General features: G+C 48.4%; 1 long non-coding RNA gene across 1 annotated transcript; it reads right to left on the bottom strand.

The window, feature by feature from the left end:
* Nucleotides 1–18,210: 18,210 nt before the first annotated feature.
* LOC131807798 (uncharacterized) lies at nt 18,211–23,564 on the bottom strand. The gene is made up of 3 exons (XR_009344600.1): nt 23,396–23,564; nt 20,365–20,452; nt 18,211–19,930 (listed from the first exon to the last, which is right to left on the bottom strand). It is a non-coding gene; the product is annotated as an uncharacterized LOC131807798 (long non-coding RNA).
* Nucleotides 23,565–23,888: the final 324 nt, after the last annotated feature.

Below are 23,888 nucleotides of genomic sequence, written 5' to 3'. Positions count from 1 at the left end.
AACCAGACCCCCTGACAGAAACTGCTTACACATGATGAGGAAGCCTCTGTATGGGAAGAGGAAACATTGTTTTCTGTGAAATGGGAAACATTATTCATTCTGTCCTTCCTCTTAGAACATGTTGACTTAAGAAATCTCTTTGAAAAAAAAAAAAAAGAAATCTCTTTGTTAGATATGGATGTGTGTGTGTGTGAACCTTATCTAATATGCACCATATGGTATGTATGTGTCTATCATCTGTCTGTCTTGTCTGTCTTGTCTATATATCCATCTATCTGTCTCTCTGGGAAGAGAGAGAGAATTATGACAGGATACACACCAGGTTGTAAGAAATGGTTACCACAAACTTCATACTCACTGTCTCAAGCATATATAATTCTGTCTTCTCTCCTATTCTCTTCTGGAGGACTATGAGCTCTCCTCCTGTAAGTAAGAGATTCTTCTCTACCTGTCACATTCTTCTCACATTCACTTTCTTAAAGATTAGATAATTCATGAGGTCTCAGGGTGAGTTTAATTCATTAATAAATCATTAATAAATTGCCTAAACCATTAACCTGGAAACAGCATATCCCAGAGACTCTAGTTCATCCTGGGATTTGGAGATTGATGGCCTTTCAGCAGGAGTGGGAATGGGACCTGTTTCCTCCTGGACATTAGCTGACAGGAATCGAAGCAGGATGGCCATTCACCTGCCAGAAATGGACTCTGGACATGCCTGCCTGTATCATCAGGGTCTCTGGAGCTTTCTCAGAAGGCAGAGCTATGAGCACTGTGTTCTGCCAGAGATCCTGATTATCACAGGGAGATCCTGCTTCCTGTGCAGGCAGTAGGGAATTTGTCTGTTAGGTTTCCTCCAAACACAGAAGATATTTTAAGTTACTGCTCTCCCAGGAGAGGGACCTGCACCCTGCCTTTGGCTCTTTCCACTCTGCCACACCCACCATGGGATTTGCATATTGTCCCCTGGGGAGGACATTGCCTTGGAAGTCTGACATGAAGGTCAGCTCCTAGCTTGCTTATTTACTAGGACTCATCAGCTTAGCTTCTCAAAATGAGGTTCCCTTCTCAGCTCCTGGGGCTGCTAATGCTCTGGGTCCCAGGTAAAAGCAGAAGGAGAATGAGATGGGAGATTGGGGTGGGGAGGGTGAGCTGTCTGGGTGCTATTATTCCCTATGTGTGCTCTGTCCAGAATTGAGATTGCCCTCCAACAAGTGGTATTAAATATTGAGATCTGTTAAGATTACGAAGATGCTACAGGAACAAAGAACAGGGTTTTAGTGAGATGCTGAAGGAAAAAAATGGGGCCACTCTGTGCCCTGCAATTCCTGGGTTATCCATGGAAATTAGCCCTAGACTAGGAATCCAATCACAAAATTAGCCTAATATAAATGATATTTAAAATAATTAAAATGGCTTATAATGTGTCTCCATAATCTGTACTTATTTCTCATTATTGTAGGATCCAGTGGGGAGGTTGTGATGACACAGACCCCACTCTCACTGACTGTCACACCCAGAGAGCCGGCCTCCATCTCCTACAGGGCCAGTCAGAGCCTTGTACACAGTGATGGAAACACCTATTTGCATTGGTACCTGCAGAAGCCAGGCCAGTCCCCACAGCTCCTGATCTATAGTCATTTCACTGGGGTCCCAGACAGGTTCAGTGGTAGCGGGTCAGGGACAGATTTTACCCTGACAATCAACAGGGTGGAGGCTGATGATGTGGGAGTGTATTACTGTCAGCAAGGTACACAGTATCCTCTCACAATGGTTCAGTCGCAAACACAAACCTCTCTGTTTGGTGGTCCCCACTGGGCATGTGTGATGCCTGAGCAGGGAGCGGGCGCAGAGAGGCTCTGAGCTGGCATCAGAGGCAGGTGCTGGGGAAGTCAGGACAGTAACGTGCAGCTGAGTGCTCTGAACAGAATCCCGACTCCAGGGCGCCAACAGGCTCAGCGGGGCACAACCAGCTGTGGAAGGGACATGATCATCCTGTGGGCTGAGCAGTGAGCTGGCAGGCGCAGCAACCCTGAACCTCACCCTGACCCTCCTGGCTTGTGTGCATGAGTCAGGGACAATTACTCAGCCTGAGCATCAGAAACATGAGGCATATTTGTGGCAACACAATTACATACATTTTTGAGCTAACAAAGTTTGTGATATTTTCAGTAGGATGATATTTGATATCATTCACAATTTATTATTGCTTATTTTCCCACTTTCTGAATTTCTTCTTTCCCAGTTATACTAACGGTTTTTGTGCTATATTCTCTAAATAATATTCTGTACACACTACCCCCACAGGAAATATGGCTGAGAGCTTTTTTTTCAAGCTCCCAAAAAGACTTGTAAAACCATAGCAGATATAAGCTCCTAATCCTGTAACGACAATGTCCATATATTCCAGAATGGAATTTTACTCAGCCATAAGAAGAATGAAATCTAGCCATTTGGGACAACATCGATGAACCAGTAGGGTATTATGTAAGGTGAAGTAGGTTGAGAGAAAGGCAAACATCATATGATTTCAGTTATATGTAGAATCTAAAACAGAAAGCAAAACAAACAAACAAACAAGGCAGAAAGACCCGTGAATACAAAGACCAAACTGGTGGTTGTCTGAGGGGAAGGGAACAGGCAGGACGGGAAGAATGTGTGAAGGGGATTGGGAGGAACCGGCTTCCAGTTATGGAATGAGCAGGTCACAGGGATGAAGGTACAAGAAAGGAATGTAGTTTATGATTTTCGAACAGTGTTGTGCGGAGAGAGACGGTAGGTACACTTGCAATAAGCAGAGCATAGCATACCGATGTGTCAAAAAAGAATTCTGAGAATGCCTCAGGGAATTTAGGATCTCGGTTTTGGAAACTGCTATGGCAATGTAAACTAAGTAGCCACAGTCCTAGAGTAAATGCTAAATTTAAATATTGTCAGATTTGATGAAGCTTCATACTGAACAATCTTTAATAGGACAATTTTAGGATTAGTTGTAATTGAAGGGATAGAGGTGGAATGTAAAAAAACAGGTGTTTTGAAGTGCATTCAAATTATGGAGCTACTTTCAGTTTCATGTTTTATATCTATATATGGCAAGAAATGTCCGAAGAAACATTAAGATATCATTGTATACATCTGTATCAAATATTAAATCAGATTTACACAAAACTAATTTGTGTGAAGAGTTGTCATTTTTTTAGAAATGGTTCATCATGTCTAGACATAGTAAAATTTATACTTCAAATAATTAATTAGAAAGGCATCGTAATGTCACCACAGACTTTAAAATATTCCAAACAACTCAGGGTTTTTTTTTTTCTTTTACATCAGAAAAAACCTTTTCAAAATTAAAAATTATTGAGGGCGCCTGGGTGGCTCAGTGGGTTAAGCTGCTGCCTTCGGCTCGGGTCATGATCTCAGGGTCCTGGGATCAAGTCCCGCATTGGGCTCTCTGCTCAGCAGGGAGCCTGCTTCCTCCTCTCTCTCTCTCTCTGCCTGCCTCTCTGCCTACTTGTGATCTCTCTCTGTTGAATAAATAAATGGAATCTTTAAAAAAAAAATTAAAAATTATTGAAAAATATTTCAGGTCTTGTATTTGACAAAAGACAGTGTTATTTGCAATTATATATGGAAAGAGAGTTTGCTAAAAGTACAAATTTTGATACCATAATAAATGAAATTGCAGAAAAGCAATCCAGAAAGATCTTACACTCAGTTAAAATATCAAATTAATAAAGTTTTACCATCTATTATACATATTTGTTGTATTATTTAAAATTATAATACACAAATATTATTCTTGCAAGTTCATCTGTCTGGAACTTTATCACAAGCTTATGGTAATATTTGCAACTTTATTGCCAGTATTATTTGCAATTCTAACACGCAAGTATTATTTCTGCAAATATTTATTTGTCTCTATTTGCTCTAGCCCTGTGGGTCTGAGAACTTCAACCCTGCTGGCCTACAGAACCAGGTGGTCAAGGGCTGCCGGGGCACCAGACAAGTGCACAAGCTCTTTCCAGGGAGACACCAGGGACCTGGAGCTGGACAGAGAGAGAATGCAGAGTGGAAACACAGGCTTCCTCGATTTCCAGGGAGGAATGCAGTCAGCCCACAGATGTGGAAGCCTGTCGGGCAGCAGCCTTTAAGATCTGAAAATAGGCTTCTTTGAGGGAAAGACTGGGAGGTGAGTGGTTCCGTCTGCTCCCTGTTTCTTTGTTTACTGTTTTCTTGGGGAGTCTCCATGCACTGCCCCACTGGCTTCCAGATCGAGGTGTTTGGGCGCCGGTTCCTCAAGTGGAAGTTTTGCAAGTTGGGGCACTAGAAGTTGGGTCCAAATCCTTTGTTCTTCAGGGAGAAGCTGGGAGTTACAAGTTTCCTTCCAATGGTACACTATTCTGTTGGTGGTGGATTTCATGGCAAGAATGTGTCCCAGCATTGTGCACGTGTTTCAATGTGGGTATGACTTCTTTAACCCAATGTGTAGGAGTCCCTCAGCTAGTTTCTGGATATCTCACAGTGGGAGTTGTCCCATGTGTAGCTGTAGGTTCCACGTATCCATGGGAGGAGGTGAATTCAGAAGCTTCCTGGAACACCGATCCTGAACCAGAACTTCTTTTTCGTTGGATTCCTGTGGAAGATGTTTGCATCAAGGATTCTAAAATTTCCTCCTTTCTTGTTTTAGCATCATTAATACATAGGGCTAACCTTTTTCAGCAGTACAACTTAGTGATTCAACAGGTATATACATTATTCTATGGCCATATCTGTCACCATACATTATTATTACAGTACCATTGACTCCATTCCTTATGCTATAAAAAATATTAAATAAATAAATAAATATTTCTTGTTTCTGAACTTTCATTTCTCTGGAGAGCTGGTTGTCCAATATTGACTAGACAATAATGGTGCAATGTAGGCTATCCCTGTTTTTTCATGGTTCCCTTTTTCCTGTTTCTACCACTACTTTATTTCTACCAGAAAGATTTTTAATCCCAATGATGTCCCAATAGTTCACTGTTTGCCTCTGTTTCCCTGGCCTTTGGAGAAACATTCAGCAAGAAGTTGCTGTGCCTGAGGTCACAGAGGTTGCTGCCTGTGTTCTCCTCTAGGATTTTGATGGATTCCTGTCTCACACTGAGGTCTTTCATCAATTTTGAGTCTATTTTTGCGTACAGTCTAAGAAACTGGTCCAGTCTCATTCTTCTGCATGTGGCTGTCCAATTTTCCCAACATCTTTCATTAAAGAGATTTTCATTTTTTCCAATGGGTATTCTTTCATGCTTCATCGAAGATTACTTGACCATAGAGTAAAGGGTCCATTTCTGTTTCCTGTATTCTGTTCCATGGATCTATATGTCTGTTTTTGTGCCAGCACCATACTGTCTTGATGATGACAACTTCATAATAGAGCTTAGAGTCTGGAATTGTGATGCCGCCAGCTTTGCTTTTCTTTTACAACATCCCTTTGGCTATTAGGGGTCTCTTTTGGTTCCATATAAATTTTTGGATTAGTTGTTCCAGAGGAAGATACAAATCAGCAGGGTGTGAGTGAGGAGGTTTTGGCTTATAAGTCTCTGCGGTCCTTCCATTTGTGTAAGTTAGGAGGGCATAATAGAGGGAAGGTTCTCAGTGCTTTTATGAGGTGTGTGTACATCTGGTCCAGGGTGTTATTTATCAGCTCCTGTCCAAACAGGTTTAATTCAATCCCTTTAGCAAAGAAAGCCTTACAGGGCAGTGCAGAAAGTAACTTTGTTTTAAGAATGATCTCAGTGGGGGGTGGGCACCTGGGTAGTTCAGTCAGTTCAGTGTTCACTTTCAACTCAGGTCATGATCCTAGGGTCCTAGGATCGAGCCCCATGTCTGGCTCTCTGCTCAGCAGGGAGGCTGCTTCTTCCTCTGCCTGCCCCTCTGCCTACTTATGCTCTCTCTTTCTCTCTGACAGATAAATAAATAAAAACCTTAAATAAAAAAACAAAAACAAAGCCAGAGTAATGCTCTGGAGGAATGACATCACACCTGCACCTTTCCATTCACGACCCAGGCTGCCACCAATACGGAGCCCATTGAGAACTGACTCATTCTCCAGACCCTGTTCCTCCTCTTCCCTCTGAAAGCCAAGCATCTTCTACAGTCAGTCAAGCCCAGGCACCACAGAGGGCCCCAGTGAGGTCTTCCAGACTCAGAAGCAGAGCCCATGATCTTCAGGGTATCTGATGGAGCACAGCTGGGCCCACGGCTGGAGTTTTCCTTGCTGTCCCTAACACTGTGGGTGGGTAGCTACCCACTGCTGGTAACAGTAATGGGCTGCACCTTAGGCCTCCAGGGTCTCTGATGGTGAGACAGTTAAGAACTCCCACCCAGATCCAATTCTGAGGGTTTTGAGGTTGCAGAGGAAGAAGCAATTCAGCAGCGGGTGGGTGAGAAGGTCCTGGCTGAGAAGTCCCTGTGGTCCTTCCACCTGTAGAAGCTAGGCAGGCAGAGGAGGGGGAATGTTCTTAGGGCCCGTAGGAGGCGGGTGGACCTCTGGACCAGGGCATCACTTACACGTTCCTGTCCAGACAGCTTAATTCAACCCCATTACCAAAGAAAGGGGCAGTGTGGGAGTGAGTTTCCTCTGTGGTAAGAATCTGCTGTACATAATTTCCATCGGCAAATCCCAAACCCCACAGGTGCACCTCCTCTTTCCCTGGCCGCTGCTGAACTGAGCCCTTGTCCATACATTAAGGTCTCTCTAAAGACCTCTGACTCCCAAAGCATAGGAAAACTAGAATCTCATTGTGTGATCTGGAGCCTAGATATATGCAAGGATGTTCCACGAATGACAGGCACTGGTTCCCTCTACAGAAGAGAACCTGCCTCCACCCACTTATAAGGCAGAGCTTAAACATTTACCTTTCCCTCTGAAACTGAATGATACACAGCCCTTGGCTCATTAGCACGACAATACATTGAGCTCTCTACACCATGCTGGTTTTAAAAGGATCCTAAGTTTTGAGGGGCTAGAATATATATTCCATTGATTTCCACTTTAATTTTTATATTTCCTTCATTCTACCTGCTTGGATTTTGTTTGCTCTTTATTTTCTAGGTTCTTAGGGTAGGAGCTTAGGTCATTCATATGAGATGGTTCTTTCTTTCCTAATTCAGGCATTTTTCAAATTACATGTCTAATATTATTTGTTTATCCATTTATTACAAATTTCACACGAAGCCGAGGAAAACATTGGCTATTTCTTCAGTTGGAAAGCAACAGGAGAAATATGAGAAGCTAGAAGGGAAACATGGCCCTGAGGGGTGGGTTTGATGCTATTCATGATCCATTACCTGGGGAGAATTTGTACTTGATGTCCTAGGCACCAGAGACTCTTGGGAGAAAGAGAATGGAAATAAGCAAACAAAAAAATCTTCTGTAAGTGGGACAGTTGTAGCAGACAGAGCTTTTGGTGGGGGGGGGGGGGCTGACACCTACAGCCCAGGGTTCATGCCCTCCCATTCAGTGTGGGAAGAGCCTGGGGCCTCCTTCGAGCCCATGCAATCTTGCAGAGGGGAAGGGATTTGGCAGCTGTAACTACCATCCCAAATCAGCTGATTCTGAGTTAATTAAAATGGAGATTATGCTGGTGGGACCTCACTAAATCAGAATGAAGCCCTTAAGGGAGGAAGTAAGCTCTCTCTCTTCTGGATGGATTTCCCATTGCTGGTATGATTCGTTATTATCTTACATGTCAGGAACTTTGAGTGGCCTCTAGGACACTGAGGTGACCTCTGGCCTGCAGCCACCAAAGGTCAGGACCTTTAGTCACATAACACAAAGAAAAGAATTTTTCCCACAACCTGAAATGACCTTGGAAACAGATTCTTCAAACCTTTGGATGAGAAGGGAGTCTGGCCAACACCTTGGTTTCATCCTAGAACACCCCAAAAAGAGAACCCAGCTAAACCCTGCCCAGAAACCTGACTTTTAGAAACTATGTGATGATCAACAGATGTTTTAGCCACTAAGTTTGTGCTTTTTGTGGGGCAATAAAAAAGAATACAATAAAATTTCTATGTGGTGACACACCTTTACAATCATAGAAACTAATGGGAATCTGAGGACACTGAAATGTTACAGGGCACTATTTGTCACTTTCCCAGCTCCCCTTCGGGAGGATACAGAAGCCCAAGGGAGGCCAAGGTAGAGGTGGTGTTAGAGGTGAAAACTGACCCTTTCTTCCTTGTCACTGTGCACATTAAGGCTTCTTCTGGAGTTCACTCTACCCCTAATGTTCAATAAAACAGAAAAAGAAGACAAGAAAAGACCTTGGCCAGATACATAATGGGTATCATAGAAAAGGGACATCAAAATTGGACAAGGAGAAAAGGACAAGTAAATATATCTAGGACAGAAGAAGTCATTTTTGAGAAAGACACAGAGATGGAGAAACCTGATTCAAAGGAGCACAGATAACTACATCCAGCTCTTAGTTTCTGAAAAACATGGAGAGTGACTATGTGAGCCCCATAGTCACATGATCATTAAATTATAAAACAGTTTATGTGGAAAACACACACAGACATATGTCAGTTGGAGATCCTCTTCTCTCATAGTCTGACCCTCTTACCCAAACCACCCAGAGACCCTGAGTCATGAGGAGGAACAGGTGAGGGAGTTGAGACTCACTGAGCAGCCACCTGGGAGGCTTTTGTTTACACCCAGAGCACTGTGGGAGGAGTCTCCTTGCTCTGCTGGCAGTAATAACTGGCAGCATTGCCATCCTCCATGGGATCAATCGTGAAACTGAATTCAGTCCCAGATCCACCGCTGCTAACCCTAACCCTAACCCTGCTTCCTGTGCCTCCTGCTCCCCGTGCTTGTGTTCTCTCTCTATCTCTGTCAAATTAATAAAATCTTTATTTTAAAAAGGGGTGGGGGATGCAGAAAAAGTCTGATCTCTTCTTTTTCTGCTGGGCCTTACAAGCACTCCAAGGAGTAAGTAAGGAGACGTGACTTCTCAGGCAGATAGGGGAACGCACACGCTCAGGGCTGAGTGGGGAGGAAACAGCTGGTGCAGCAAAGCCTCCCTGACCCTCGGCCGCAGGGAGCAGGTTTGTGTTCGAGGCTGAAGCATTGTGGTTGGAAAGGTATAATGCTGCATGCAGTAATAGTTTCCCACATCTTCGGCCTGGAGGTTGCTGATGGTGAGGATGTAGTCCGTCCCAGACCCGCTGCCGCTGAACCGGTCTGGGATGCCCGTGGCCCTGCTGGATGCAGCATAGATGAAGATCTGGGGAGCCTGCCCAGGTTTCTGCTGAAACCAGGCTACAGAGGTTAACACTCTGACTGGCTCTGCAGTTCATGGTGACCTGTTGACCTGGAGACACAGCCAGGGAGCCTGGAGACTGAGTCATCGTGATGTCCCCATGGGCACCTGCAATCAAAAAATGGTGATACAGACACACTTTATCCCAGTCAAACTGAAATATGTCAATGCAAATGTGCTTCTTAATGATACCACGAAAACCCTAAATCTAACCGTGACCCTGACCCTAACACAGACCCTGACCCTAAAGCTAATCCTAACTCTAACCCTAACGCTAATCCATACCCTTACCCTAACCTAAACTCTAACCCCATCTAACCCTACCCTAACCCCAAACCTAAAACTAACCCAAACCCTGACCCCAAAACCTAATTCTGACCCTAACCCTGACCCTGACGCTAACCCTAACCCAGACCCTGACCCTAACTAGAACCTAAACTGTACCCTGACCCTGACCCTGAACCTAAACCTAACCCTGGCCCTACCCTGACCCTGACTCTGCCATAACCCTAACTATAACCCTCCCACTAAACCAAACCACTCAATCAAACCCTAAACTTCCCTGTCCTCCTTCCCACCCACTGACTCAAGCCAGGGCTATATTCAAGGACAGGCTGGACCTCTGTCCCAGGGAGCAACCATGAAGACCTAGCAGAGGGAGAGAGAAGTTGAAGGGGCCGACTGACCTCCCTGCCCTGATTTGGCCTCCACTGATGTCTCCAAGTCCTCTAGATCAACCCCGCCTTGAGCGGGACCCTGGGAGGGATTCTGAATAACAGGCCAGCTGGGTGGGGGGTACTCGATGACCTTTGCATCCCCAGATGTCCAAACCGCCTGGCCTGGCACCCTGAGCCTTGCTTCCCAGGAGAGGCACGGTTCCGGTGCTCAGCAGACTTTGGTGCCATGGATCACTTGGCAGTGGTGAGGGAACATGGGGGACCAGTCAGGGAAAGCGCCATGGTCGCGTACACATCCACCACAAGGCTGGATCACAGTACAGGTGCTGTGTGCAGGTCTCCTGTGCACACCTGGCCCTCTCGGAATGGAGGTCTGTGTGCCTGGTGCACCTTTCCTCCACCTCCACCTACCCCTGGAGGAACGGCCAGGTTCAAGGCATTTCCATGTCCAACCCTCAGGGACTGGGCTCAAGGGAGGCAGAGACTGGCCCAGGACAAAAGACGGCTACAGAGTCCAAGGAGCAGAGCTTCCCTCCAGTCCTAGGCAATCCCTGACCCTCCCATGAGGTTTGCTTTGAGGGTGAGAGCTCCACAGTTCCTTGGGGAGAGCTACCCACCCCGTCCCATGTGGGGACATGACCTCAGGCATCCCCAGACACCGAGAGGCATATGTGTTTGAGCGTTCATGTGCAGACATACACCCTCACTCACACACACACACACACACACACACACCCATTCTTCCCAGCTAGGGGTCAGAGGAGGAGACACCCTGGGAAATTGGTGGGTAACCAGGGGGAAAGAAAAAAGAGGTTGGAGACAGCTGGGCCATGGGGTCAGGGGCATTAGGACTCCTGACAAGGATGGAGATCCAAAGCATTGGGAGGGGATACAGGACAGGCTGATGGTCGAGGGGTCCCCAAGGGTCCAGGGGCTTTGCCAGGGCACTGTGTGGGGACAGGGTCTAGGGCCTGTTGTCCATCACCACCCTGGACTACAGGAAGTACAAAGAGGTACCCCTCAGTGTGGACAGGGCTACAACACTGAAGGCCTCCCCTTACTCTTCTGTCAGTGGGGCCACAGAGACAGGGTGTCCCTAGTCTCCCACAGGCTTGTAGAAGAGCCTGTTGGCCTTGAATCGCTATCCCTGACCCACTGTGCTCCCAGTCTTGGGAAAATGCTTTCTACTCCCTCGAGGTCCTTCTGAGCAGAAGATAGCCTGGGGGCTCTGGGGGCTGACATTGTGGGCTTGCAGAATGTGGCACAGCACTAGACCCCTGGCCTGGGGACCAAGGTCAGGACCCTCCTTGGTGCAGTCTCAGGGTCCCCATTGGGAAGAGGTTCCAGAGTCAGTGCTCTGCTCAGGGTGAGAAGGCCTTACTTAGCAAGGAATCAAGCACCAGCACAGGAGAGGGAAACAGGGACAAGGGAGACTTCGGAGGTTTCTCCCATCACCCCTGGAGCCCACAGATCCTGCTCCTGTGAGACACACACACACAGAGACAGATGCAGACACACAGACAAAGACAAAGACAGAGACAGACACTGAACACAGGAGAGATGGAACCAGGAGAAGTCCCAGACTTTCCTCAATCAGCTGAGAAATGACAGCCAAACATTTTGTTCCCTTCTCTGTCCCATGGGCCATCTACCCTGTGGATGGTTTTGGGAATGCCCGTGGACCCGTGTGGGGGCTGGCCAGCACATGGGTGCAGACGAGGCCCTTGGACCTCAACCTAATGGGAGCCTGGGAAGTCTGTGTCACCAAGGTCAGAAGCCATGCACTGGAACCTTGCCACGGGGCATGGGACACAGGCAGGAGGAGGGTGGCTTTGCCTGGATGCCAGAGCAGATCCAGACCCCTCTGGGCTGAGTTCCATGACCCCGTCTCACCCCTGGCTCAGCCTTGCCTGGCCAAGTGTGTGCACCAGCCTCCTGCGAGAGCGGGGATAGAATGTATGCAGAGGACCTACCCCTGATGGCATCCCTAGAAGGAGAAGCCAGAACACCCCCAGTGTGCAGACGGGAAGACTGGGGAGGCGCTGAGAGGCACAGGGTGTGTGCGGGCTCACAGGCCTGGGCAGGAGCAGGAGCCGGGTCTGAACCCAGCTCTGTGCCCTCCCAGCGGGGACAACAGCTGCACCCTGGCCTCCCAGGGGCCGTGGGGAGGCTGTGTGGGGGTCACTGGATGGACAGGGCATGGGGTGGAGGGTGAGCCTTGAGCAGCTGGGGGAGGGGCGCCCTCAGGGAGCCCTGTGGGAGCAGGAAGTCAGGTAAGGAGCCCCCAGGCAGTGGTGACCTCACTTCCCTGACGACAGAGCCCAATGGAATTGGAACCCACGTATCCAGGCACCCACATTCCAGAGTAAACACCCCTGCCCAGCTCATTTCTGGGCAGATCCTGAAGGAAGCGACATGTTCTGGTGCTGCCTACCGAAGCCCACAGGATGCAGGCAGAGGAGAGCTCGCCCACCAAACACGTCCCCTCACTGGGCAGGTCGTGTCAGGCTTCCCCGACGCCTCTGGCCCTTTGGCAAAAAGAATCCAAAGGTGACACCGGAAGGCTCAGAGTCAGACAGCCCCACACCTTCTGATCGTCAGGTGTAGGCCTAGGTCTCCTCCCCTGTGTGTGTGTGTGAGTGTGTGTGTGTGTGTGTGAAAGGAGAGCTCATCGAAATGGAGACGCCCCGAGCAGGAGCAGGTTGATGAGGGGTCAGATGCCTGGTGGGCAGGTCATGTTCACACCCCAGGTTAAGGTTGACTAGGTGGGACGGGGTATGGGGGCTGCACCCTTCTGCCCAGGGTTTATCCTGAGACCCTGCAGGGACGGGCCACTGAACCAGCTGCGGGGCTGTGCACACACAGGTCTGCGTGGGATCTGGGAGAAGCAGGGGCACTGGGCAGGAGGACGGTGGTTATGGCCGGGCAGGGCTGTGAGGCCTCTTGCACACTCCCTGTCTCTGCCGTGGCAGGCCACGGATGAACGAGGAAGGAGGCAGGAAGACACGCACTCCTCCCAGACCCCGGAGTCCCCGGTCCTGGGAAGGTCTCCGCCACCTCCCAGACCACTACCCGTGCTACTCCATTGGACTGCGGTCCTGGACACGGAGCCCACGGAAGCCAAGTCCGAGGGTGAGAAGGCTGGGATGGGGTGCCCGTGGCTGTGTGGGGATGGGTCGGTGCTGGGCCCCACCAGGAGAAGCCCCCACAGGCTGGTGTGGGGCCAGGAGCCACGACTTGGCTCAGAGCACCCAGGGGGTGGGCTGAAGTCGGGGACACGTCCCGGGGAGGGTTCCTTGGTGGCTGCGGCTTCTCCGGGAGGCCCTAGGCTGTGCTCCTTCTCTGCAAAGCCACAGGGAGACGCAGGCCTGCGGGCGACCTTGTCTCCTCTCACAGCTACTCCAGCAGAGGAGCTAGACCCACTCCCAACTTCAGCAACTCCGGAGGGGGAGATGGTGTCTGGCGTCCTTTCAGCAGGAGACCGGGAGCCTACAGGTGCCCGGGCGCCTGCCCACGGAGATGCTGATGCTGTCCAGGGAGAGCTGGCTCCTGCTCCTGCCCCCACCCCTGCTCCCGCGATCCCACTTGCCCTGCCCCTGCCTGTGCTCCTGTTCTGGCCCTTGACCCAGATCCTCCCTTGGCCCCACCCCTTCCCCGACCCCTCCCTGTGCCCCTGTGCCTGCCCCAGACCCAGCTCCTGCCCTTGACCTCGCACCGGCCATCACCCCTACACTTGCCCCAGCTTCTGCCCCTGCCCTTGCCACTGCCCCTGCCCCTATCCCTTCTGCTTTCTCTGCCAGGGCCACTGCCCCTGCACCTGCCCCAGACCCAGGTCCTACACCTCTTCTGGCCCCTGCCCCTGCCCCTGCCTCTGCCCCAGCCAGGAAGGCCTCCACTTTCCCTGCCTGTGCCCCTGTTCCTGCCCCAGACCCAGCTCCTGCCCTTGACCCTGAACCAGTCATCACCAATGCACTTGCCTCAGTTCCTGCTACTGCCCCTGCCCCTGCCCCTGTCCTTTTTCTTTTCCCTGCCAGGGCCACTGTCCCTGCACCTGCCCCAGACCCAGGTCCTACCCCTCTCCTTGCCCCTGCCCCTGCCCCTGCCAGGAAGGCCTCCATTTTCCCTGCCTGCGCCGCTGTTCCTGCCCCAGACCCACCCCCTGCCCCAGACCCAGCCCCTGCCCCTGCGTCTTCCCCTTCAACTGCCACCATCCCATCCCCTGGCCCTGCCAGGACCACTGCCCCTTCCCCTGCCCCTGCCTAGGCCCCTGTTCCCGCCCCAGACCCAGTCCCTATCATTGGCTCCTGCTCCTTTCCCTGCCCTTGCCTGTGCTCCTGTTCCTGTCTCTGACCCAGCTCCTGCTCTGGATCCTGCACTGGCCACTACTGCTGACCCTCTCCCCACCCCTAGCCAACCCCTGCCCCTACACCTTCTCCTGCGGGGATCGCAGACCCGCATCTAGAGCCCACCACTCTGCGGGGAGATCTCCCCATAAAAATGCCGTCAGTTCCATCCCCTGACCCCGACATCCCCCCAAAATGTTTCAGACCCTCCCCTTCTGTTCTTCCGCTCCTGTAAGTAGTCCCCATTCTAGTCGCTATCCATCTCCTGTATGCTATGTATTATTTATTTTAAATAAAAGTTCTTGTTTTCCCTTGAACATGTCATGAGCATGAAGTGCCTTCCCAACGCTGTGCCACCACGCCACAGAACATGGTTGCAGGATATCTCCTTCCCCAAAGGAGACCCTGAGCCCAAGCCCTCCTGCCCATTGTTCCCCCAGCCTGGCCCCTCGCAACCCCAAGCTGCTTTCTCTTTCTGTTCCTGCATGTGTTCTGGAGGTTTCTGGAAGTGGAATTCCTCAATAGGTGCCTTTGTGTCTGCACCTATTTTAAAAGGTTTGGGGTTTGGTTTGGTTTTGTTTTTCTTTCTTCTGTCTGTTTGACATAGAATTTCACTTATTGGATGTTGACACGCCCAAAGGATTGCAGAGGAGGTGTCATCCTAGGGACCCCTTTAGGAATTCTGGGCACAGTCCTAGGGCCAAGGCCCCTGTTCCTGCTGGGACACCACAGTTGGTCCCCAGGCAAGATACGCCTATTTCCTCCTGGGGCCCACACAGGAACCAGGGAAATGCAGAAAGCTGGAAGACACACCACAGAGGGCAAAAGCATCGCTCACAACCCTACGCCAGAGAAAGGTCTCCCATGGATCTGCTCCAATCCATGCTCCAAGTCACTGGGTCCCACAGGGACAGAGACAGGGACAGAGACTAAGCACGTGCAAGTTCAAGGGGGAGGAGAGGCACACAGGGAGTATGTGTCAGGAGATGCAGGAGCTCCCAGGGAAGGACACAGGCAAAGGAAACCCTGGAGAGGCAGTGCTGGTCACCCTCAGACTGGCAGGTGTCTGGTCTGGGGACCAGCAGCCCTGGGCAGGACGTGAGGAAGCAGAGGTCCAACGCAGGCCCCTGGAGAGAAGCGGGACAGGCACCCCTGTCTGGGACAACAGTGAGTGGCACCGATCCCAGGCCACTGGGGCATCTATCACCTAGCAGGGCTCAGCCTGGGACTCACCCCCTGAAACTCTAGCTCGGTGGGTCACAGATGTGTTTTCAGTAGGAGTTGGCACAGCAGTGGTGGAGACAGCAGGGAATGGAACAGTGTTCGTGCCCAAGGAGATGGAGGGGATCCTCATCCCCGTCCTCCGGACACAATGTCCTGGGGCTACTTTCTCAGTGTTGCCTGGGGCACAGGATCCTGGCAGGCCCTCCTGAACCCCACTCCTGCCACCCTACTCCTGGGACATTCATAATAGTTTCAGGAGGAGGTGGAGAGGATCCAGGATGACAGACGGCCAAGGAGAAGGAAGGTCAGCACTGGGAGGACAGATGGACCAGCCCCGGGCCACCTTTCAGTGCCTAATCCTAACCCGAACCAGAACCCTAATATGAAGCCGAATCTGAACCGGAGTCGGAACCCTAACCCATAATGCTAACCCTGAACCCGAATGCGAATCCGAACCCTAACCTCAAATCCTAACCTTGAACCCTAACCTGAAACCTCACCCTAACCCTAAAACTACCCCTAAGGCTCACCCTAACCCTAACCCTAACACTGATGCCTAGCCCTGACCCGGACCCTGACTGTGACCCTACTCGAACCCTAAACCTACCCTGACCCTGACCCTAACCCTGACCCTACACGGACCCTAACACTGACCCTGACCCGAACTCTGACCCTGACCCTTAACCTAACCATGACCCTGACCGTGAGCATGACTCTAACCCTAATCCTAACCCTAACCCTAGCCCTAACCCTGACCGTGAGCCTGACCCTAACCCTAGCACTGACCCTGACCCTGACACTAACACTGACACTGACCCGATCCCTGACCCTGACCCTAAACCTAACTTTGACCTTGACTGTGAGCCTGACCCTAACCCTAACCCTAAACGTAATTCTAACCCTGAACCTCAACCTAACCTGACCGTGACCCTGACCCTACCCGTGACCCTGACCCTGACCCTAACAGTAACCCTGACCCTGTCCGTAACACTGACCAGGACCCTGACCGTAAACCTAACCCTGACCCTGACTGTGAGGCTGACCCTCACAGGAAATAACCACTGTTTCCCATTATGTATCTTAAAAAGTTCTTTAAGCTGACACTACTCCAGAAGGATTATGGCTCTGTTCAACCTCTCACCTGAGACCCACAGCAACAAGCAGAGGAGGACCTGCCTCTCTGATGCCATCTTGCTGCCCTTGCCTGCCCTATGCAGCTCAGCTCACATAATAAAGTCCCCTTTTATACAGCCTGAGCCTCTGGTCTGGGCCTGGAGGGGCTTATGCAAAGCAGTCAGGGAGAACAGAAGCAAACCTCATAAGCAGTGGTTTGTGAAAGTGCCCAACAGAAATCTAAGGAGTCAAAAATAACTCCAAAATAGAGTTTACAACAGAAACACACAAAAGTCAACGAAAAAGCTCTGAGAGCAACTAAGAAGTTCTAAAATGACAAATTGCTACAAGATCGAATGAAGAGCATCTATTTTCAATTTAAAAATGTTTTTAAACAGGTTCAGTTTTGAGAAAGGATGAACATGGCTCTTCATATCAATAACCCTGGTAAAATAACAAAATATTCTGGGAAACAAATAATGGGAGGCAGGGAGGGGCAAAAGAATTGGAAGGTACAAAACAAAAAAAAGTGGAGAACTTGGGCCCAAATTTTTATAAAACCTCTGACTGGAAAATATTGATTTCTGGGCCATTTTTCTCCTGTAGATGGGTAAGGATGTGACAAACACTTGAGCTTGGGTCCTGGAGCTGTGCACTGTCCAGAGAGATGAGAGATGGAAGACAGACCCAGAATTTCCTCCCTTGGGGAGACATGTGGGACCCTCATTGGACCTAAGGGAAGACTGAATCCTGATTTTCAGTTAGTCTATCTTTTCAGTTCAATATTTCTGTTTTGTGTTGAATTAACCAATGAATGAAATCTAGGTGCCTTCAAGAAAATTCAGTTCCCTCCCGTGGTTTGAGAAGTCAGCGCAGGGTTGCTTGGGCACCATATAAACGTCCCGCACCTGTTCGTCCTCCTGTTGTTCCATCTTAAGCAGAGGGAAGGAGGAAGGTGTGGGATTCCCTTAAGACGCCAGACACGCAGTCTCGGTGAGGAGGGCAGAGGCTGTGGAAGCTTCGGGCGCACTGCAAGTCCAACCACAATTCTTTTGCCATCTTTCCTCTGAGTGGGGCAGATGCCTGAGGCTTCCTCTGTCAGGTGGCACCCTGGCTGTTCTGTGGCTCCCCGTGCCTGGTGCACCACTTCGTGACATGAGCCTTTTCCTAAACCCAGGTAGAGCCTGTATCAAGTAAACCATCCCTGGGGATACACACCTCACCCTCACAAAGAGTCGGTTTGCCCATCACTCGGCCCCTCAATTTGTCTCTGATGGTGGTTAGCTTTATGTGTCAACTTAAGTTAGCTAGGGTGCCAAGTGGAGTGGTCAGTGCCCATTTAGATGTTCCTGCCAAGGTATTTTTTAGTGTGATGAGCATCTGCATCAGTAGCCCTTGTGATAACACAGAGTCTCCTCCTGTGCTGCACAAAAGATTCACCACAGCCCTGTTTCAGCTTCAAAAAGGAAAGAAAACTTTATTATCAATATAGAAAAACCAATAGAAACAGAAGAGGAAAGGAATCTACACATACAGGAAGGGAATAGTAGGAGTATACTATTAGTATAAGCATACAAATGAGTATACGAATGAGTATAAGGTCACTTTACCTCGTAGCGGGTACTTACAACACCCCACCTCAGCAGCTGGGGAAGCCCCGTGGAGACAGACATGCCCGAGTCCTGACTGAGAGGCCTGGGCAGAGCGTCCTCCTCTCAGGGAACACTTCCAGTGGACCATCCCCACAAGGGCCATATTTATAGGGCAAATAATAGGGTTTGAAATTAAACATTTATTCACCTAGGTACAGTTTGGAGCAAGCTGCATGTCCACATTATCATGTTTCCGTAATTTCAAGGAGCCCGAGTTATGTGCACCTGCCTCCGCTCCCAGATCCCATTCTGGGGGCCAGCCCAGCCTGGACAAGAAGGGGATGGGAGGTGAGGCTGTTGCTCTTGGCGTCCAGAACAGAAGGGCCATATCCTTGATGAACATAGATGCAAAAATCCTCTACAAAATATTAGCAAACCAAATTCAGCAATACATTAAAAGGATCATACAGCGTGATCAAGAAGGATTTATTCCAGAGATGCAAGGGTCATTCAATATCCATAAATCAATCAGCATGATAGATCACATTAACAAAATTAAGGGTAAAATTCATAAGATTGTCTCAGCAGATGCAAAATTCAGTACCTATTAACACAAAAAAAGAAAAAAAAAAGAAACACAAGAAATACCAAGGGTTATAGAACATACGAGAAGGAGGTTATGGAGAGGATAAGGAGAAACGCACTCACGTGTTGTTGCTGGGGATGAAAATTGGTGCAGTCACCATGGAAAACAGTATGGAGTTTCCTCAAAAACTTAACAATAGAACCACCCTATGATTCAGCTATTCCACTACTGGGTATTTTAAAATATATATGCACCACTGAGCCCATTGCAGCATTATTAAAACAGCCACGATATGGAAACAACCTAAGTGTCCAATGACGGATAAATGGATAAAGAAGATGTGCTATACATGTGTACGCACGCAATGAAATACTACTCAGCCATGAAAGGGAAGGGAACCTTGCCATTTGAGACAACATGGATAAAACGTGAAAGTTATATGCTAAGTGAAATGACGAAGACAGAGAAAGCCATTATGTATAGTATCACTTCCATGTGGAATCTAAAACAGCCAAATACATAGAAACAGAGACTAGATTGGTGGTTGCCAGGGGCTGGGTGGTGAGATAGGTAGGGGAGATTTGATCACAGGGTACAAACTTCTGCATATGAAATAATTTCTGCTGATCTCATGTACAGCATGGTGACTGTAGTTAACAGTATTATATTGTACTGGAACGTTACTAAGAGACTAGACCATCAATGTTCTCACCACAAAAAAGTAAATAAGTAAAACAAAAAGGATAATTATATGAAGTGACGGTTGCTCTAACTCTCCTTATGTTGGTAACCATTTCACAATATAAACGTAGATCAAATTATCACATTGTGTAAAACTTAAACTTACACAATGTTATATGTCAATTTTATCTAGAAAAAAAAAAAAACAACAAAAAACGTTGACATCATTTCCTTCCTTCCCATGGTTTCTGAGTAGAAATCCTCTGTCATTCGAGGTGTTTTCCTCTCTGAGATGTGATTTTTCTCTTTCATCCTGTGCTATTCTTCCTTTTTCTTTAGTGCTCAGAAATGATAATTCGATGTGTCTTGACATATATTTCTTCAGGTTTATGCTGTTGGGCGTCTGGTAAATGTGAAAATTTTCAGCAATTACTTGTTCAAAATATTTTTCATCTCCAGCCTCTCTCCCCACTCTTTCTAGGATTCCAGTGGCACAAATGTTGGATCTTTTGTTTGGTCCCATGTATCCCAGATACTGTGGGGTTTTGTTATTGTTGATTTTGAATTGGGGGTTTTGTTTTGTTTTGTTTTTAGCTTAGTTTCTCTTTTCGGTTTAGACTGGGTTATTTCTTGTGACTGATCTTTCCTCCTTTATCCTTCCACTCTCCTCCGTCCAGACCCTTCCTAGCCAGCCACCCCGTAGGGCATCCATATTATTACTTCAGGCCACTTCCCCAGCCACATTAAGTCAATGACCATTTCTGCTCTTTGAGCATCTACCTAAAAAACATCTTATTTCATTGCGGGATGGTATGGGAGCTGTCCAGTTTAACTTACATCAACATATGATGCCAACCTGGGCAGAACCTGGAGTCCTTTCTCTGCTGTTAGCTGGTTGGCAGGCCCTGTGTCTTTAATCAGATGTCTTAGGAAAGAAAGACAAGAAAGCTATTACAATGCAGTAAAAAGGTTTTGTTATACACATATTCCCCTGGAAACAGAACACACAGCATGCCAAGCGACCACGCAGGTAGTACTGAGGTGAAAAGAGCAGACAGAGGGCAGTAATGCTGGCCTATATTTTTTACTGCATATTTCATGAGAAGTAATGGAGAAGCAAAGTCAACAAGCTACTTAGACATAAGATTGGAGAGGTTGAAAATTTCAGCAGGCTGCAGACTATAACTGTGCCCCTTGTCCTCTGGTACCCAGAGGGATGAGTGGTACATGTGTCACAGATTGCTGCTCTCATTGACAGGAAGAGAGTAAGGATTAGGGCTCAGGATTGTTTGGCTTGCATATCAAGCATATGCCCTTCGGCAAGTCTTTTACTGCCTCTGCCTCTGGGAATTAGCGAATTTTGGAAGAGGCAGTCCCTTCCTGGCTGAAGCAATAAGAATGCAAAAATAAGAAAATAAGAAATAAGAAAATGCATTAGATATAAAATCTCATGAGGCTGAAAAAAGGAGCTTGTGCAGGGGTGTTTGGGCAAAAGTGGTGAATATGGTGGTGATCTGAAACTTTTGTCCCATAAATTAAGTGTGCCTGCTGAATCTGCTTGGGTCCAATACTAAAGAAAATACTTTCTCCTTTCTGAGGTTAACTGCTGCTGGGCTACACCAATTCTTACAATCTGGTGTGACACTTCTGGTTTAGGACAAACAGCTCTGTCACACAGTTAATTGATGAGCTGTGGACAGGTCTACTAGGGCCTAAGCTATGCTGGGAACTACTTGGTGAACAGTGATAGGTTGCTTTTGAGAAGGGCCAAGTCTTGCCAAAGAGCCCGGGAGGTTATGCTATGAGTCTTCATCTGGTCTTGCCAGAGTGTCCACAACATCCTTCCTGGACACAGATGCACATAAAACCAACAATAGGAGGGGTCATAGGGCCCACGTGATAGGGCCACTTCCATCGTGATCTAAACCTGATACAGAGTCCCTCCTGGCTCTGCACCCACTCTATACTAGTGACTTCAAAACTAGCTGAAAAACAGAATGGTGTGGCTTATCCAAGTTTGTATTGTGTTGTCTCAACACTCAACAAGGTGCTGTGTTTCACCCTCGGTGTTCAGAGGTACAAGATACAAGTACATGTCCTTTACCAACAAGGTGCTGTGTTTTAACCTCAGTAGTCAGAGGTACAAGTTACAAGTACTTGTCCTTTACCTCGGAGAGGATGTGCCCACATTCTTCAGATATCTGGACCCCCGACATAGCCACCAGGGAAGGGGGCCAGATGAATTTTTGTAGGGTTTGCATCCCACTGTTGGAGCACATGTATTTTTGCAAGTTAGAGAAGTCCTCACCATTTCTCACTCATGGTTTACAATTAACAGGATGTAATTGATAGAGTATGGCCTGGCGGTTTGCTCTGGGGGATGTTTATACAACACAAAGTAGCAGAGAGCCGGGAGCTAACATAGTGCTGGGCCAAGACAGAGGATGTGACCCCCTCTTCAATGCCTGTGAAAGGGAATTCTACCAGAGGACTGCATTACATCACATGCCATGCCCCCTGCTGGTAGACATTGTAGTTAGCCCAGCATGGGGTAAGTGCATTCAAAACCTCCACTTGGCCAGAAGAGGGAGACTTAACACACCCAGAGAAGAATGGGGCCCAGTGCGGAGATTCTTTGGACAAACTTAATTTTTGAGTACTTAGGCAATACGAATGCCCCATAATTTGCATATCTTCATCCTCTTAGATCTGAAGTGTTTCTGCCTCTCAGAAACTTATACCAGAGTCTCTGGGTGTGTGGCATGAACACACTGGACCCATCAAAAGCAGCAAGATGGTAATTCCGACACATTTCTTGGCCTTCTGCTCCTCTGGGTTCCAGTGAGAATATTTGGACAAAGCAGGTTAAAGTGGGGGTATGATTTTCCATCCCCAATTTTCTTTCTTCATTGGGAATCTTTCCACAGATGAATTTGGCTTATTTTAAAAATAAGTAGTATCCTCTGTCTTACCTAACTAGATACTGGTGACTTCCATGTACATATTTTGAAAATCTGCTGATGTTTCCTGTGTGGTTTCAGCCTCCTATGGTGAGATTGTGCTGACCCAGTCTCCTGACGTCTTGTCCATGGCTTTAAAAGAAGGGGTCGCCATCACCGGGCGGGCCATTCAGAACATTAACAAGTAGTTAGCCTGGTATCAGCAGGTGCCAGGGAGAACTCCTAAGCTCCTGATCTATGCAGCATCCAAGTTGGAAACTGGGGACCCATCGTGGTTCAGCAGCAGTGGGTCTGGGGCAGAATCACTCTCACCATCAGCAGCCTGGAGCCTGAAGATACTGGGACCTTCTACTGCCTGCAGTCTAATAGCTACCTGCCCACAGCGTTATAGGTCAGAGCATAAACCACCAGGACAGCAGATGTGAGGGGCTGGGCTGCCCCTGCTGCTCCCCTGATGCCTGCACCTGCTCAGTTTCTCAGAGGCAGCCCCACTTTGGAGGTCACTGGGGCTTTGGGAGAAGGGCAAGGAGGCTCCTAGGCCTCCTGACTGACTCCCTTTCCCCCGGATGACTACACCCAATGAGTGTGGGTCAAGGCATCAGTTGGGGTTTATGCAGCAAAAGAGAAGCCACTCTAGATATTCCAAGCAGGAATTGCTTCCTATAAGGATGCAATGCTTAAACATCACTCTTTCAAAGGCCTGGGGATATAATAAGAGAGAGAGAGACTAGAAACATTGATTCCTCAGTGATCCCCCATAAGTTAGAGAATTTATACCATTGGAGATACAGGCTGCCTAACCATGTGGTCCTCAGGCCTGTCTAGGAAGGCCAGGGATGGAGCAGCTGATGCTCTAGCCACCGCAGCCCCTCCCCAGGTGATTCTCTGGTCCCTCACTTATCACTCACCTGCCTGCAGGTGCTGACAGAAGGCATTGAATCCTCCTCTTCTGACCTCCAGATCTAGGGTAAGGTGCCTCCTGAGCAACTCCCTAGGGAACCATAGAGGAAAGGGGGCTCTGGGAAATGTGCTTCCAGAAGTGATGGTGGTGACGGGGAGCTGACAGAAGACAGCCTGGAATGGTCACTGTTTTTGTATCTCTCAGAAGTTGGCCAGTTAGGGGAAGGCCACAGAATATGTTTGCATATGCTTCTAGCTACCACCATTAGTCTGAATTCATAATAAGGAGATTTTCTTAAGTGGCTGAGGGCACAGAAGAATGAGGAAATTGTGTCATGTACATAGAAATAACTTGACAATGAATGACTTCCATGATTAAAAAAAACTTAATGTGGATGAAGCATTGTTCTTTCTTAGTCTAAGAATACCTTGCTGCTTAAAATTCTCAATTAATGAGAGCATGATCAACAACGCTGAAGTCTTGTGACAATGCAAAATAGC

Source organism: Mustela lutreola, chromosome 9, assembly GCF_030435805.1.
Source record: "Mustela lutreola isolate mMusLut2 chromosome 9, mMusLut2.pri, whole genome shotgun sequence".
Taxonomy (NCBI): domain Eukaryota; kingdom Metazoa; phylum Chordata; class Mammalia; order Carnivora; family Mustelidae; genus Mustela; species Mustela lutreola.
This window is presented reverse-complemented; position numbering and strand designations above follow the sequence as displayed.